Raw genomic sequence first — 19,110 nt, forward strand, 5'->3', positions numbered from 1 at the left:
GCCTGAAGCCTGCTTCGGATTCTATGTCTCCCTCTCGCTCTGCCCCTCCTCTGCTCATGCTCTGTCTCACTCTGTCTAAAAATAAATAAATAAATATTAAACAGAGAAGAGAAGAGAAGAAAAGAAAAGAGAAAAGCAAATCAACCATAGGGAGCCTGTGTGGCTCAATACTTGAACATCAGACTCTTGGTTTCTGCTCAGGTCATGATCTCACAGTTTCGTGAGATCAAGTTCTGTGTCCAGTTCTGCGCTGGCAGCATGGAACCTGCTTGGGATTCTCTGTCTCCCTCTCTCTCTGCCCCTACTCCACTCCTGCTGTCTCTCTTGAAAGAAAGAAAGAAAGAAAGAAAGAGAAATAAGGAAAAAAAGAAAGGAAAAAGGAAGAAAGAACGAACCACTACATTGTTCTAGGGCGTAATTTAGAAAAGGCCGCCAGAGTCCAAGGAGGGAATAGTGACCTTGGTGTTGAAGCTAGCCCAGTGACTAAACTGGTAGGTGTGAGCACGTCAGAAGAAACCTGCTCCCTGAACAGCTGGGTTATTTCTTCTCCTACCACCTTCTGGTTAGCTGGGGAGCCGTTATTCCCCTCCTCATGATTCCACACAACAGGTCTCAGTATCACATCCCTCTCCTGATGGTCCCCACTCACCTCTCCTAGAATCCCTGCAAAGTTGGCAATTGTGGGTGCCAGTCATTGGTGATGCCAGTGACCAGAGCAAGGGAAATGCAACCTATAGGCCACAGTGTAAGGCCTGAGAGAAGGCTGTGCACAGTGGTTAAGCAGGTGTCCAGGCCTTACTCAACAGACAACCAGTCTTAGGTTTGGGACAATAGGACTATTGTCAGTCTGAAAGGTTCGAATGCACTCTGAACCCGCAGCAGGATTGGCTCGGGCCTGGGTATTGGTCAGCCCTACACTGAACAGGGTGCAGAGGGCAGGGGGGACAGCAGGGCTCAGACAACCAGACTTTGTGCTGTTTTGTGTCACCTGTTATTTCCATGCCTACATACCTCTGGCGGTCAGGAGCCTGCTGTGCTACGTCAGACTCTGTTTTTACACCGTGGCTTGGAGCCAGTCACCATTCTCGGGCTTCGTTGTCCCCAGCAGACGTGACCAGAGCAGGCAGTGTGTATGTAGACAGCCCTCTATAGTTGAAAAGTGCTTGGGAAGAGCTGGCATTCTTTATGCCAGAAATGAAAAAAAAATTAATATAGTTTGACCAAGAAGGTGTTTTGGCTCATGGAACTGAAAGGCCCAAGGCACAGCTCCGGCTGCAGAGGTGATCCGCTTTGAGCATTTATCTGGATCTAGCTTGTGGATCTGCTTCCTTGGTTTCATTCTTAGGATCTGTCTTACAGCCTCTAGAAGTTTAGACAGTATGTTGTCAAAGTCAAATTGCACAGAGAGTAGATCCCACACCGCCGTTGTCACTGTACCCTACCTGGTGGGTTCGATTACACCAAGGCTCATTTCTGAGTGATGCACTGTAGTTAGTCACGTGCCCATACGGCTAGCCCAATCCGTGATACCACCTGAAGATCGAGAATGATGGTTCGAAGCAGCATGTCCAAAGGAAATACAATGAGAGTCACATGAGTAATTTAAAATTTTGTAGTAGTTTCATTGAATAGGTAGCAATAAACAAGTAAAATTAATTTCGATAATATATATTACTTAACCTGATATGCCCCAAGTACTACCATTTTCTTTTTACTTTTTTCCAATGATTACTTATTTGAGGCACGGGGAGGGGCAGAGAGAGGGAAACACAGAATCCGAAGCAGGCTCCAGACTCTGAGCTGTCAGTACAGAGCCAGATGTGGGGCTCAAACTCACAAACCATGAGATCATGACCCGAGCTGAAGTCGGATGCTTAACCGACTGAGCCACCCAAGTGCTCCAATATTATCGTTTTCAACACGTAATCAAATAGAAACTATTAATGAGATATTCTACATTCTTTTTTTTTTTTTTTTTTGGACCGTGTTTTTGAAATCCACTTACAGAACACCTCAACCAGAACAATCGTACTTCAGGCACTGCCTAGTCCATGTTGCCACTCTATTGGACGGTGCAGGTTGAGAGCCAGAAGATGATGATGGGCCCATCTTTTCATAGCCATTATGACACTGGGTTTCCCCAACCCAGTAATTAGGATTCACATGGAATGCTTTACAAGTTGAATGGTTGCTTAAAAATAGAGGGATCCGGAGTGTAAGCTAGATCCTTTTAATCCAGATGTAACTTTAAGCCAATTGAGAAACACTTTACACATTCCATAAAAGCAGCCACTCCCCTGCCTTTTATTTATACTGAATTAACAGAGGCTTCTTGTTTCAAACCCAATACCCAGCTCATGGCCCCCAGCGCTTGGATCCACTGAACTTACACGAGGAGAGCTTTCACCGGTTTTTTCTGGGATTCGGTCTCCTGTCCCCTTGACTGTTGGCCCATGTCTAGGCTTGTGCTCCTGTTCTAAGTGAACTCCTAATGCTGGATTTCCCTTCCCTGACTCCAGTTACAGCCTTTACATTTGTTTCTTGTGCAAAGGTATCCATCTGGATAGTATGTCTGATACACATATCTCTCTAGAACTCATTCCACATTTCTTCTCCTGTTTAGCCCCTGGAATCTAGCCCCTGGATTATAGCTTTAGTTCATGGGCCCCGCCACCTGCCAGCAGCTCCCTACCCCCAGTTCTCTCTGTTTTGAAAGAGATGTCTCGGAATCCAAGTATTTCCCATCAAAACAATCACTAAATAGGCAACAGGGTATTTGTGCAGGATTTTCTTTGCTTCCTTCTATGGGTATCATCTGATCTCTGATGGCATCACATCCATACATTGTGCCTGCCATTCTGGTCATAGCCGGGCACCTGTGCTAACGTTACCCTCTACCTCCCCTGGCTGTGAAAGGGGGTAATTTCTGTGCTGTCCATTCCAAATCTATAACATCCTGACTGCGTGATTCCCAGCCACATTTCGGGAGAACATTCTGCACTTTAGTTATAGGGAAAGGGGGGAGTGTGGGAGAATGGCCACCTGCGAACATTTAATGTATGTCAAGCATTGTGCCAAACACTCCATAATTATTGTCTCATTCGGTTTTCACCAAACCTTGGAGATTGGAATTGTGATCCATGTTTTAAATATAAAGGAAACTGGGGCCCCAAAAGTCTAATAAAGTTACCATGTCTCAAACTAGTAAGTGGTGATGGTAAATCAAAACACAGGTCAGTATAAAGACAGCCACTGGCCACTTGGTCACCCCATCCTTCTGAAATAGCCAATTAATAAAAGAGCTGAGTTAGGACCAAGGATCCAAGGCAATTTGTGTTGGACCAATTCCATCCTTCCTTATTCTTGTTTCCATTCTGGAAGGGAGAAGGGTTCCCTAGTAATCATTGGGCTAGGTTCAGATAATGAACTGTGCTCCTTTAAAAAAAATTTTAATTAGCACACTTTGAATCTCATCTAACCAAAACATTTGGGTGCCGATATTGCAAATTATGCTTTCTCTATCTATTTAATCATTCCTTGCCACAGTGCTACAGTGCTTGCTGGCCCCAAGCAGTTTTTCTCCTTGGTTTCCTTAGTTCATGGAAAGCTAAAACTACATTTCCCAGATGCCCTTGCAGCTGGCAATCAGGCTGAGATTTAAAATCCACCAATCAGAGGCTTTGACACCTATGTGAGGCTTGATTAGGAATTGGCTCCTGGGGAAAGAGGTGGGATCTCAAGGCGCCCATTTTGTCTGCAAGGATTATGACCAATGTGGCACAATTTCAGATCTTGAAGATGAGGTGGGGCTTCTCGATTCACCAGGTTTTCTGACCTTGGGAAAGGCAACCTTCTGACCGTGGGAAAGTGGACCCTGGGCAGTCCACTTCTGTAGTGAGGCTTTGGAATTCATTCCAGAATGCCCAGACTGAAGCCTACTTCTCCAGCCAACCTCATGATTCAGAGGTATTCTTCCTTATACCTATTAAATTTCTTCCCAATCATCTGGAGGGGATCCTGTTATCTGCAAAAGGAATTGTGATTGGTGCTTATGGTTCAGCCAATGCCCAAACTCAGGGTTTATTGGACTCCAAGGAAAAAGTAAAACACTTTACATAATGGAAAAATTTAAAGACATAGGATCATATAATTTTTTTTAAAAGACCTTAAAGTTATAAACATCTGGACTCAAATCTCAACTCTGCTACTTGTGCACATGGCTAAGGATTAATAATATGGTAGTAAGGTTATGTAGAGGTTTTGAAAATGAGTCATATAGTTTAATGCAGGCAAGTTTGGAGGTCAAAATCATGCAAAGGGGATATCAATATTGACATGAGCTAGGTACATGGTCTTAGTGACGATAAAACGGCAAAGGCGACCTTCCATATGCCCTAGGAAATGCTTTTATAATAATTATGATGGAAATAAGAAGAGCTATAGCGGTATAAATATCGAAACAAAAAGGATAAGGCTTCGAGGACATGCAGATATAACTGGAAGGTGCTGCAGCCTGTCTCCAAGGCTGCTGCTGACTTGTTGGGGCTTTATCCATTTGTCTAAGCTCGTCCCAGCTGCTGTAACAAATAGCACACGCTGGAGGGCTTATGAACAACAGAAACCTATTTCTCATGATTCTGGACGCTGGAAGTCTGAGACCAGGGGGCAACATAGTCGGATGAGAGGCCTCTTCCAGGCCGCAGACCTCTTGCAGTGGTAGAAGGGGGTGGGAGAGCCCCCTAGGGTCTCTTTTATGTGAGAAATAAGGAAGATGATTCATTTTCAGAAATCCCAAATAAAAGCTGTGCTGTCCAATTAACAGTAGGTATACAATGGATTGGAAATACATGTGAACCTCCCTTCCACCACACACACAATGGACCCAAACCCTTAGACACTTCACTTCCTGGTTCTTCTTCCCCTCTCCGTTTCACAGGCTTATTTTTGCAGGCTTTGCAATGAGCAGGTGCCAAAGAACAAAGGGAGGAGGGACTGAAAGTCTCTGCATCATCTCAGGGAATGTACATTCATTCCAGTCAGACTACTTTTTGCCTTACATGGGCAAAGGCGATGTCTGGCTAAGGCTGTAATCTCTAGTACTTAGCCAATGAGGAACAAGGGGAGGGACTTGCCTCTGTAGTACTCAGCCAATGAGAAACCAGGCATTGAATGAAACCAGGACTTGAATGCTAGGAGATAAATTGTCTGCTGTAACTTCCCTGGGTAAGCCTGTCGGTCAGACACCCACTCGCTCTTGCAAGAACGTTGGTTAAAGCCTTCCCTGTGCTCTGAGTCTCTACACCCCTCCTTTGATTGGGTTGGTGGACTTCTTCCTCACATTTTATCAGGGCACTAATCCCATTTGCAAGGGCTCCGTTCTCCTGACCTCATCACCCCGCAAAGGTCTCACCTCCTAATTATAAGCTTTAGGCTTTCGGTACATGGATTTGGTGGAAATGGATACAAACATTGAGACCATAGCACCATTTTCGTGGGGAGAGGATGTGGTTCCAGAGGCAGTGCCCTAAAAGCAGCTGAAGCAGGTGCAGGCCCAGCCCCAAGACAGGAGGTGGGGAGAGCTCAGCAGCCTCTAGGGGGCTCCATGCTGCGCATCAGTCTTCCAGCAAACAGAGTAATGTGCATTAGGAGAAATTCCTCCTGGGGAATTTTCCAGTAAGATCAAATCAGAACACTCATGCACATGAGAGCTGTTCAAAAAATTGAAGATGGTCCATTTCATCATTAAAATTTGCTTCTTTTTCCTAAAACTTTTACAATTCCTTTAAGAGCTTCCTAAGTGATGGCCTATCTAGAAATGTCTCCACTTTTCTACTCTCTGGATGCTTTCCACGTCTAGTTTTTTTTTCTCTCAAAATGGAGTATTGTGAGTTTTCCTAAAGCACACAATCACATTCCTCTTAATCCTCCCTCCCCCACCCAGGAGAAAGAATTTCAGCCCCGTCCAAGCAGTGTACTTTCCAGCTTTATTCTGTTCTTCATCCTCTTCCTCCAGTGCTCCCTGGTCTCTGAAATGATTCTTAGCCCCCAGTTCCAAGGACAGACTTGTCCATAAGACAGGTAACCGTTTGGCTTCTCTGAATCCTGAAAATTTATCTCCATCTGCACGATAGCATTTCTTGCGGGGTTGCTGGAGGGGAATGTGAGGTAACATTTAACACGTGCCTAGACCATCTCTCTTTAAAATGATTCTTAGCTCTCATCCAAGCCATTTCCTTCTCTTTCTGGACATAAAGCTCTATTTTCATTTCCCAGCCTCCCCTGTAGTTAGATATCACCATGAGTCTGAGTTCTAGCTGTTGGAGTATTTGCAGAAGCAGGAGAGTTATTTCCACGCCTTCCTCACAGTCAAACACTGAAGATGGGAGAGAGGCTGTTATCCCAGGTGCCGGATGCCGATACAGGAGGACCTTGCCAATATAAACCCTCGTCCAGAACTGTTACATGAGGAAGAGTACTATGTTAAGCAATTGAAACATCTGATTCCTTTTGTTTGGCTAGACTTGTCTGCCCTAATACCAGTTGTTTCTGTCAAGCAAAATAACAGGATACAAAATTTGGATTTGCACAAAGAAATTTAAAGGATCTGGCAAAAAGACAAATATAAATACATAAATGCATTTCTCCTTTTTTTCTTAGATTGTAACAAAGTTGATTTTATTTTCAGAATTCAGAGTTTTTTTAATGTTAAAAAGTCAGTTAACAGAATATATTTTAGGGGTGCCTGGGTGGCTCAGCCGGTTGAGTGTCCGACTTCCGCTCAGGTCCATGATCTCATGGTTCGTGGGTTCGAGCCCCACGTCGGGCTCTGTGCCGACAGCTCGGAGCCTGGAGCCCGCTTTGGATTCTGTGTCTCCCTCGCTCTCTGCCCCTCCCCCGCTCATGCTCTGTCTCTCCCTGCCTCTCAAAAATAAAGAAACATAATAAAAAAAAATTTAAACCAGAATATATTTTATTAGAAAAAATAACAAGGGAAGATTATATAATCATTTCCAGAGATGTAGAAAAGGACTTTTTTTCTTTATACAGTAAAAGCTGTATAAAATACAGCATCCATTTACATTATAATAAAGATACACTTGGCATACCAGCAATAGAAGAGAACTTTCTTTTTTTATTATTTTTTTAATTTTTAAAATTTACTTATTGTTTAACTTACATCCAAATTAGTTAGCATCTAGTGCAATAATGATTTCAGGAGTAGATTCCTGAATGCCCCTTCCCCATTTAGCCATCCCCCCTCCCACAACCCTCGAGGAACCCTCTCTTTGTTCTCCATATTTGTGAGTCTCTTCTGTTTTGTCCCCCTCCCTGTTTTTATATTATTTTTGCTTCCCTTCCCTTATGTCCATCTGTTTTGTATCTTAAGTTCTTCATATGAATTAAGTCATATGGTATTTGTCTTTCTCTGCCTGATGCATTTCTTCTTTTTAAAAAAGAGCTTCTGAAAGAGAATTGTCTAAAGCAAAAATAGTAGCAATGTACTATGGCTTTAGAGCATATGTAAAGTAAAATGCATGACAAAAATAGAACAATGCAATGGATTGAATTGATATTGTCGCACGGCTCTGAGGTCATAACACCTTACACGAAGTGGTATATCCTTGTTTAAAGGTGGGCTGTGGCGAATTACAGATACAGATTGAAATCCTAAGGGAACCATGCAAAAGTGAAAAACAGATATAGAATGTGCTGATAGTAGAGATAAAATAAAATCGCAAATACATCCAATTAATCCAAAAACAGGCAGAAAAGATAAAAAAGAACGAACAACAGATGAAACAAATGGAAAACAACTAACAAGATGATGTATTTAAGCCCCAAGATATAAATAATTATACCAAATGTAAACTCTCCAAAACAACAGGTTAAAGGCAGATATTGTCAGTTTGGGTAGCAAAAAGAAGGACCAAACTATATAATAATCTATTTTTTAAAAACAACACAAACACACACAACAGCAAACACTAAATATAAATACACACATAGGTCACCAGGAGAACATGGGAAAAAATTTACATCGCCAACGCTCATTAAAGCAGGATGTTGCAGAGGCATTAATATTATACGTATAAAACTTGAGAACAAGGAATTGTGCTAAGAATAAAGAGGGACACTACAAGATGATAAAAGAGTTGTTTTCCAAGAAGACATAATACACCTAATTTTATATCCATCTACTGACACGGCTTCAAAATACATGAAGCAAAACCAATAGCCGTAAAATTAAAAAAAAAATAGACAAATCCACAATTATCATTAGAGATTTCAATACTCGTCTCTCAATTAATCAGAAGAACAAAACTGAGAAATTCAATAAGCACATAAAAGAACTGAACACATTGTCAACCAGCTTGATCTATTTGAGATTCATAGAACATCCAGCAACAAACCCAGTTTTTTTCTTCCTAGTGCACAAGAATCATTCTGCAAGATAGACCATATTCTGGAGGGGGGACGGGGAATTGTCAGGGTAAGATCGTGAGGGATAAATTGTATGTTCTCTGGCCACATGGATTTAAACAAGAAACTGACAGGTATTTGGGAGTAAAACCCTCAAAGATTTGGAAATTGAACAACACACTTGCAAATAATAAAAAACAGTTTAAATCGAGTGGAAATGAAAATGTGACATAGTAAAACGTGGATACAGCTGTGCAGGGTTTAAAGAGACATGTGTAGCATTAAACGTTGATGTTAGAAAGGAACAAAGTTCTCAGATCAGTGATCCAAGCTTCCACATTAAGAAATGAAAAAAAAGCAATTGAAACCACATCAAGCAAAAGAAAGGAAAAAGAGCAGAAATCAATGAAATTGTAAAAAGAAGAAAATAGAAAATCAATGGGAAAAAATGGTTCCTGGAAAAGATCAATAAAAATGATAAACCACTAGCCAGAACGAATAACGATGGAGGAGAGAAGACACAAGTTGCCAATATCAGGAATGAAAGAGGGCACAGCTCTATAGATTCTCTAGACATTGCCAGGGTAATAAGAAATATGCACAAAGTTATATCATATGTCCAAAAATCTAGGTGAAATAGACAAAGTCCTTAAAAGACATAAACTACAAAAGGTCAATCGAAAAAAAACCAGGTTACTGAATAGCCCTTTATCTGTTAAAATAATTGAATTTACAGTTAACGGTGTCTGTACAATTTAAAGAACTATTCAAAATCAATAATCCAAATACATGTTTGCAGAATTTAGAAGAAGAATGGCAGATTAAACACAAAGAGAATGGGCAAAAGGAAATGATCAACGCAAGAATACAATTCATGAGACAGAAAACAAATTTCCCATAGATAAAAGCCAACAAAGCCCAGGGTTGGTTCTGTGAAAAGTCCAATAGAATCCCAATGCCCCTAGAAAGAATGACTTAAGAGATAGAGAGAATACAAGGAGATATTGAGAATGATAAAACAAGACAGCATTCTAAGTCCTATAGCCATTAAAAATACATAATAAATAATTAACATCTGCATTTGAAAATGCAGATAAAATGAAAGAATTCCTATAAAATACATCTTCTCAAAAACTGAAACAAGGTGAAATAGTGTCTGAGTAATCATATATGTTAAAAACAACAAATATGTACACGTAAGTATCTTCAGGAACAGATGGCCAGACTGTAAATCTCTCCACGCATTTGAAAGAAGAAACGACACGAGTGTCATGCTTCTTTCTTCCTCCTCAGAAAATGGGAAAGTAAAGAAAATTCTCTGGCTTGCTTGATGAAGCCACAACATAATTTTGATATGGAAACTTAAGAAGGAAGTAATAAAATTGGAAACTATTGACTAATCTCCCTCACAGACGCAAATGCAAAAATCTTAAAATATTAATATATAATGGATAGGTAATGGATATAAAATAAAATGCACATAAAATACTTTTCAATCAAGTTGAGCTTATTGTATAAGTGTAAAAGTGGGGACACCTGGGTGGCTCAGTCGGTTCAGCATCAGACTTCGGCTCAGGTCATGATCTCACGGTTCGTGCATTCAAGCCCTGCATAGGCTCTGTGCTGACAGCTCAGAACCTGGAGCCTGCTTCGGATTCTGTGTCTCCCTCTCTCTGTCCCCCCACCCCCCCGCTCGTGCCCTGTCTCTCAAAAATAAATAAACATTAAAATCTTTCAGATAAAAAATAAAAATGTAAAAGTGGCTTCATAATTGCAACTTGACCAGTATAACCTACAATATTAACAGAATAATGGAGATCCATCGTATGATTACCACAGTAGATGGAAAGATGTCATCTTATTAATGTCAATATCACTTCATGATGTAGAAGAAAGACTCTTAGCAAAGAATAGAAGCAAACTTCCTTAATAGGTATATCCCTATAGACACTACTGTAGCCAGTACAATAAAACCCAATATTTAAGAAGAAGATATATGGATTGAAATGAAAGAAACCAAGTATTGGTATTTACAGATGCTATCATCGCAAAAGTAGAAAACATAACAAAGTTGACCAGTCATCTTTTAGGATTAATAAATGAAGTTAGAACATCATTGGATGCAGACAAAATACAAAACTCGTTTGTCATTTCTATATCCCGTCATGTATTTTTAAATGCCACTTAAAATAGCATGAGAATGTCACACATCTAGGAGTAAATCTAATAAAAGACATCCAAGACCTACATTCACAATACTACAAAACACAATGAGAAAAATTAAATAAACCCTAGATGAGAGGGGAGATGCGTCCCAAAAGATTGAAAGAATCACTATCGTAAGTAGTTCAATTTTATCCAAACTGAACCATAGATTTATGGTTATTCTAATCAAATACCAAAAGTTTTTAAAACAGGAATTGAGAAACCGATTAAAATATATATAGCATTACAGAGTGCCAACAAAAGCCAAGGCTAACTTAGACAAGGACAGGACTGGATGGCACTGGCAGATAATAAGACTTAGTTTTTTTAATGTTTATTTATTTTTGAGAGAGAGACAGAGCACGAGTGGGGGAGGGGCAGAGAGAGAGGGAGACACAGAATCCAAAGCAGGCTCCAGGCCCTGGGCTCCCAGCACAGAGCTCCATGCGGGGCTCGAACTCACAAACCGTGAGATCACGACCTGAGCCAAAGTCAGACGCTTAACCGTCTGAACCACCCAGGCGCCCCAATAATAAGACTTATTATAGGGCTACAATACCTATAACATTGTGGAATTGGTATAAGTGTAAACCACAGAGCAGAACAGGGACAGAAACTGAGTTACATATGTAGGATTCCTTAATTCATGAAAAAGATAACACTCCCCAGACAATGGGGAAAGGATGGATTTTTCATTAAGTGTGCTGTCGATGGATACACACACAAAAAAAAAATGAATTCTGATTTCCTCCTCATGACTGGTATAAATCTATTTAAGACAAATTAAAAAGTTCTCTGTGAGACCAGAAACAGCCACGCTGTTGGAAAGAGACCATAAATTATGCTCACGATGCTGGGCTAGGATAGAGTTCTCACATAGGACACAATGAAAGAAAGCCATTAAACAGAAGTTTAACAAAACATCCTTAATCAAAAGACACTAAGAGGATGAAAAGACAAGCCTTGGGATGGGTATAAACTATCCTACCAAAAGCGTATGCAGCAAATAGAATGCTCCATGAAGTCAATGAGGAAAAAAAATGTCAACACAAGTATTAGAGGCACAAAACACAAGTGAGAACATAAAAGTCACCTGTACGTACGCGGAAAGATGCTGAACACCATTGGCCATCTGAGAAATGAAAATTCAAACCATGATGAGATTTCGTTTCCCAGTCACCTAATGTCTACAGTTGGAAACTAATGACAATATCAAGCATTGGTGAAGCAATGGAGTAACTGGGCTCTATAAATACCAGTAGAAAGAGTGAAATTCGTACAACCACCTTGGAAAACCGTTGACAGTATCTCCCAAACCTGAACACATGCCTACCTTTCCCCAGCCACTCCACCCCTCGCATGTACCTACAGAAATGTACACGTATATGAGCCAAAATACATAAAGGGTGTACAGTCTTAATATTCAAAATATTACATTCTTAACATTCACCAATATTTTTGATGTTCAAAAGTGGGAAAAATCTAAAATTAATCTAAATCTAAATCTAAAATTAATCTAAAATTAAATCTAAATTAAAAAAATCTAAATCTAAAACTAATCTAAAATTAAATGGCTAACGTGGATGGAACTGCAAGGTATTAGCTGAGTGAAGTAAGTCAGAGAAGGACAAATATCATATGTTTTCACTCATATGTGGATCTTGAGAAACTTAACAGAAGACCGTGGGGGAAAGGGGAAAAATAGCCACAAACAGAGAAGGAGGGAGGCAAATCACAAGAGACTTAAATACAGAGAACAAACTGAGGGTGGATGGGGGGGTGGGGGAGAGGGGTAATGGGTGACGGGCATGGAGGAGGGCACCTGTTGGGATGAGCGCTGGCTATTGCATGGAAACCAATCTGACAATAACTTATATTCATAAAAGAAAAAAATAAAACAAGAAATTAAATGGCTAAGTAAAATTGCCATATAATCATGTGGTAGAACGGAGTGACAATGACTGCTTTTTCCAAAAAAATACAAAATGAAGATGAAATTCACAAACACAATGCTGAATTAAGGAAGCCAGACACAAAGGAGAAATAAAGTCCACTTCCATTTATGTGAAGTATCGTGTCAAGCAAAGCTAATTCATGGTGGCAGACTTCAGAACAGTGACTGCCCTGGGAGGGCATAGTTACAAAAAGGGGCAAGAGTGTCTATTGTGTTTCAAGATCTGGGTTTAGTCTATGGCTGTACAAATTGTAAAAACAAAACAAAACACAAAAACCACAAGACAACTGTAAAATTTATTGAACCACTCACTCGTGATTTGTGTACCGTTTTGTACGTCCGACACTACTCGAAAACACTTAGTGACCCTCAAGCAGCTTTCCAGGGTGAGCAACACAGAATTCGGAGCCGAAAGGGCCGAACTTTGAATTTTTACCCTTTGTCTTCAATGTTGTGACTTCGGGCAAGTCATTTATTTAGTCTCCAAACCCGTATCTCATCAGTACAGAGGGTCTGACAATAATACTCATATCATAGAAACATTATCAGGATTAGATCAAGTAATATATTTTATGTGCATAGTATTTAACACAGTGCCTGACACCAAATATACCCCCCAAACGTTCAATGTAATTGTCAACGCCTGTTAACTCGTTATGACAGCATCTGACATGTGGTAAGCACTCAATGGTAACAGCCATCATTACATTAATATTAACAAAACTGACATAGACACCATTTTAGCCCAATGCCTATCACATATTATTTACCCTTTAAAGGGTTTCTGCACGAATATTCAAGAGTGACATGAAAATTCCAAAGGCAAACAGGCTGGCTTATCCTTGGTCCTGAAGCGAGTAATTGTGCCAGATCTCCGGGTTCTCCCCGAGATTGTATAGGAAACGTGAGAACAGCTCTCTGGCAGTTATCCCTGAAGTATGGGGACCGTGTTGGTAATAACTAAGAGTTGCAATTAGAGGAATTTCCTCACAGTGCCTCTGGGTAGCATCACCCTGGTTTCACTACAAGAGTCTTTAGCCATTTTCAATCTGTGCCTCATTAGACAGTTAGCAACGTGTGCATCCTATGGAGACATTTGGAAAATAAGCTTTGTAAAGAGAGGTCCTCCTTCTCTCTCCCCAGCTCTCCCACTCCGCAAGTGTCCGTTCTGCAGATTGGGGGGGACACCAAAGAGTGCTTTGGGACAGAGCCATCCCACGTCGGCGCCATCCCACATGATTTCTTTCCCTCAGGGTATGTGTGAGCAAACACCACTAGACGTGTTTGCTGTTTTATCCCACCCTAAATCCCTTAGCTCTCATGGCATCTGCTCGCTTTTTCGTAAACTGACCGGGCATCTGGGTGATCCACAAATGCTCCACCTGGAGGCGACCACTTTATTCCTGGACAGAAGAGACGTAAGGGAATCCCAGTGCTGCCCGCATGGACTTGGTTGCAGCCACTACATCCCTTGGTTTGCTCGTCTGGAAAATGGGAAAATAAAAACTGCTCTCTGGCCAGCTTTGAGGGTTAGATGAAACCTGGAGCCATCATCAGCTTTGCATTTCTCCTTCCTCACGTTTGGACCCCAGGGATTTCCTCAGCCAGAGCCTCACCCCTGTCCAGCCGTACCAGACTCCAAGATACTTCCCCAAATAAACTCCCCAGCGGTTGCCCTTCAGATCTTTGCTCAACAAATGACCCCGTACACAGACCCCACGTGCTCTTTCCTTCCAGATGTGTCCACGGGGACAAAACACTGCTTTCTAGGACAAGCTATTTATCCCGGTTAGAATTAACTTCACCTGAGCCCGGTGGTTCTCAGGCTGGGGTGACGCCCCACCCTGCTCCCGGGCCATCTAGCCATATCTGGAGACATTTTTGGTTGCCACGACTGGGGCATGCTGTCTTGCGGGTCAAGGCCAGTGCTTCTGCTGACATCCTCTGCAATGTAGGACATTCCCACACAGAAAGAAGGATCTAGCCCAGGATCTAGCCCAGCATGTCAAGTTGCTCAGAGTGCTGAGGTCAAGATGCTCTGTCTGAATCTGTCATCTGAGACTTAATCAGAGGCTACATGTCACCCCACCCCTTCTTTCCCAGAGCGGCTTCCTATCCATCCTTCTCAACAATGACTAGTGAGTTCCCAAGGAGGGAAGGAGCTTTTGGCTGGTGTAAGTGAAGTCTTTTGGTGGTAATCCAAGGCTGGGCCAGCTTGAGTTGCCTATTTCCCAGCTGGATTCATCTGCTCAGTTTATTAAGGACGCGTATCCTAGGTGGCTACCAACAAAGAATTCCAGGGTGTTCAATGGAACAATTAGGCTGATTGGTATTCGCTGACATCAGAGAGAAAGAGAGAGAAAGGCCTGAGGAATGCCTCACCAATCACCTATTCTACCATGAAGAGAACTTGAAAGCCATGGGCCATTTTGAACCATTTTAAACATCTGCTTTTAGCCCTTCAGACAGATGTTATATGTTGCCCTTTTGTGAACAGAAAGCCCTAGTGATGAGTGATCACTGTAGCTTTTATAGACCTTTGAAAGCATCATGATGGAGGCTAGGGTTTGAAATCCCATGAACGAGTCTGCAAAGTGCCTCTGCTTTCCATTCTTCTCTTAAATTTTCTGCTTCACCAGTGAAATGCCATCCAAAAGGCCATGAGGAACTCTGCTCTCTGGCATCGGGCCCCGAATTGTGTCTTTTGTCCTTACGTGGTGCGGAGGACACAGGTTTTGGTCGTCTCTCGGCTGATGGTATTGCTTTCAAAGAAAAAGCAAATACTACCCCTGAAGACATATGCCTGGGAGACGCTGGTATTTTTGCTGTGGCAAATGTGGGAATCATGGCATGAATGTTAGCCTGCTCAAAGGGATCCACGGAAGGTTTGGAAGTCTCCCTGTCACATGATATTTAAAAACATACATCCATAGGCTCGCCACCAGAGACTCAGACTGAACTGGGGAGGAGCGGGTATTAGGATTTTTAAAAGCTCCCAGATGAGGCTAATGTACTATCACGTTAAGAACCACTTAGTTGGGGAAAAGGACATTTTCATTGGGCCTAATTGCTTGATGAGTGGGGGGAAGCTACGGGCTCCCGATGGATATTCATGGAGGCCAAGAAGGTGTCTATATCAGGCTGGTGACTCACCTTCCAGGGAGTCTGGGCACCTCTGCAGAAAAGGTGAAGCAGTTGGTTAAGTGTCTCCTTCCCGAGGACTAGGCTTAGGCCTGAGAAGAGCACCCGGCCTGATTCTGCCGGCAGGAGAGGGAAGGTAAGGCCCCATGGCCTCACCTAGCAATAGGCAGGAGGCCATCAGCCGGCTGGAGCACTGGAGATGCCCCCAGAGAAGCCAGGAACGCAATGCCCTTCAAACTGACAGTCTCTAAGTATTCGTTTAACATTTATTTAATCGGGGTCTGGAGTGATTCATTTGCAATTAATGCAAAATGTAGGCATGACAATGTGTTTATTTGGTTTGAACATTTTATTGCTGTGATAGCATTCAGTGAGAAGAAAAATCATTTAGGAGAAAGCGTGAGTTTTCGTTTTGCCTTTCGTTTTGAATCGTTTTAATTTCAAACTATGGCAGGAAAGACACCAAATTATATTAAACAGTAGGCTCTGCGGATATTGGGAGCCCCTTATGGACTATTAGCGCTTGTAGACCAAAGCTGCTGGGAAAGGGTTTCCAGATGTAGGGCGGGCCCTCTCTTTGAAGGACACATTTTTTAAACGCGGTGAACTCTGCCCTCTCGTGGAGAAAAGTCTCATTGCAGGGACTCACATTCATTCCACAAATCTTAGCGATGAGTCTCCTTTCAGAGCCACCGCTTTTGAGGAGAAAGCGAGCAAGGGGCTTAGTTTCCCCTCAACACGTCCTGGGGGACCCATTGTGGGTCTTCTCCATGCTGTGTCCTGTCCTAAATGCCTTGGATAGAGATGTTAAAGATGGAGAAGACCTTGGTTTTCATGAAATTTATATTCTCGTTGGAGGAGAGAGACAGTGAACATTTTTTTTTTAAATCTATATTTATAAATGGGCGAAGGCCTTGAATGACACTTTTCCAAAGAAGACATACAGATGGTCAACAGGCGCCTGAAAACGTGCTCCGCATCACTGAGCCTCAGGGAAATGCAAATCAAGCCACAGTGAGGTATCACCCCACACCTGTCAGGACGGCTATTTCCAAAAAGACAAAGGATAACAAGTGCTGATGAGGGTGTGGAGAAAAGGAAATCCCCCTGCACTGTTGGTGGGAATGAAAATCGGTGCAGCCACTGTGGAAAACAGTATGGAAGTTCCCCCAAGAAATTGAAACGAGAACTATCATACGACCCAGCAACCCCCACTGCTGGGTATATATTGAAAGGAAACCAAATCACTCTCTGAAAGAGACATCAGACGCCCATGTTCATTGCAGCATTGTTTACAACAGCCAAGATATGGAAGCAACCTAAGTGGCCATCAGTGGAGGAACGGATAAAGAAACTGTGGTGTCGGGGCACCTGGGTGGCTCAGTGGGTTAAGCGTCCGACTTCAGCTCAGGTCATGATCTCGCGGTCCGCGGGTTCGAGCCCTGCGTCGGGCTCTGGGCTGATGGCTCAGAGCCTGGAGCTTGCTTCCGATTCTGTCTCCCTCTCTCTCTGCCCCTCCCCCGTTCATGCTGTGTCTCTGTCTCAAAAATAAATAAACGTTAAAAAAAATTAAAAAAAAAAAAAAGAAACTGTGGTGTATATACATATCAAGGAATATTGTTCAGCCTTCAAAAAGGAGGTCCATCATTTGCAAAACACGAATAGAACTGGGGGGTGTTATGCAAAGTGAAATAAGTCAAACAGGAAAGATAAGTACAGCATGGTATCACTTACACGTAGAATCTAAAAAAAAAAAAAAAAAAAAAAAAAAAAAAAAATCAAACTCATAGAAACACGGGCCAGAAAAGTGGTTGCCAGGGGCTAGGGGTTGGGGGAAACAGGGAGATGGGTAAGAGAACACAAAGTTGCAGTTAGAAGTTTTCACCCCCCAAAATACATAAATATGTGAGGCGATGGAAGTGATCATTAAATGATGGGGGAAAGTTTTTCACATTGTATCTGCACATCAGATCATTATGTTGTACACTTTAAATAGCTTCTAACCTTTTTTTGCAGTGTTTTATTTATTTTTGAGAGCAAGCAGGGGAGGGGCAAAGAGAGAGGGGGACAGAGGATCTGAAGAGGGCTCTGGGCTGACAGCAGCGAGCCCAATGTGGGGCTCGAACTTAGGAACCCTGAGATCATGCCCTGAGCTGAGGTCAGATGTTCAACTGATTGAGTCACCCAGGTGCCCCTAAATAGCTTATAATTTTGTCATTTACACCTCAATAAAGCTGAAAGAATCCGTATGATGGTCAGTGCTGGCAGCGAATAACCCCAGGGGACAGGGGATGACCTTACGGTGGTCAAGGAGGCTTCTCAGACAAGGTGAAGCCAAGCTAGAATCCGAATGGCAGAGGAGACCCACACGGAGGCCCTGCCTTCTGGGCAAAGGCCCTGAGGTCGGGATGGTTTGGGTGTGTTCAGTGAGGCTGTATCACGGAGAGGAAGGGGAGGGAAGGGAGCAGGAGTCACAGCGCTGAGCAAAGACCCACAATGCCAGGATATTTAGTCCAGCTAAACTGTAAGAGCATTTTAGGATCTTAAGAAGGAAGGCGTATCACGTGCCGGTCTCAGCTTATCCATAACCAGTGTTGTGGCTGGACCGGCCCTTGCGGTTCATATTATGATTGCAAGCAGCTCTCTGCAATAATCATCCGAAACTTTGGGGGGAAAAGAGAAGAAGTTTACTACTCACAGGTCCTGGAGCGCACAGGGTACACCTGGGGCCACCGAGCGACGTCGCAGGCAGAGAGAAAGCACGAGCTGGGGGCCAAGGGGTTCTGCTTCTATTGGGGCCAAGGCTGAGCGCTTAGGGTTTCAAGGGCTCCTTCCTTGTTGATGAATTGAAAACCTAACGGTGGGAATTTAGAACAAAGGGAGAGAGAGAAAAAAGCAGGCGGCCCAAAGTGGTCAGGTCCGGAAATCAACCAAGACACCTAAAACAGGGAGGGGGAGGGTTGGCGCCTTCACCTGGTCTCGTGGCCGGCAACGTGGCCATTGGAGACGGACAGCACTGGAGTGGCTGCCGGGAAGTCATGCTTAAGGCAGTCACCTGCGTTACAGAAAAGGAACCCCAGCTGTCAGGCGGCCCTACAGGGTAGCCTGCCAAGCCTTGACTTTGCTTTGGGAGAGCAGGCGGTAGGCGGGGAAAGGCGGAGAGAGAAGGGGAACTTGCAGCGGTCCCACGATGGTGGGCGCTTGAACGGGAGTGGGGCCACGAACAGTGAGAAGCGGTCCCGTGTGGGGCGCGTGGCGATGGAAGGAAGCATCAGCAGGACTTAGGGAAGGGGTGAGCGCGGGCCGGTGAGGAAGGAGAAGGTACGGAGGGCGACGCCTGACTTTAGACTCGAGCATGCAGCCCGTGGTGGTTCCATGCACCTCATGGG

This window comes from Panthera onca, chromosome F2 (genome assembly GCF_046562875.1).
Source record: "Panthera onca isolate mPanOnc1 chromosome F2, mPanOnc1 haplotype 2, whole genome shotgun sequence".
Classification (NCBI taxonomy): Eukaryota; Metazoa; Chordata; class Mammalia; order Carnivora; family Felidae; genus Panthera; species Panthera onca.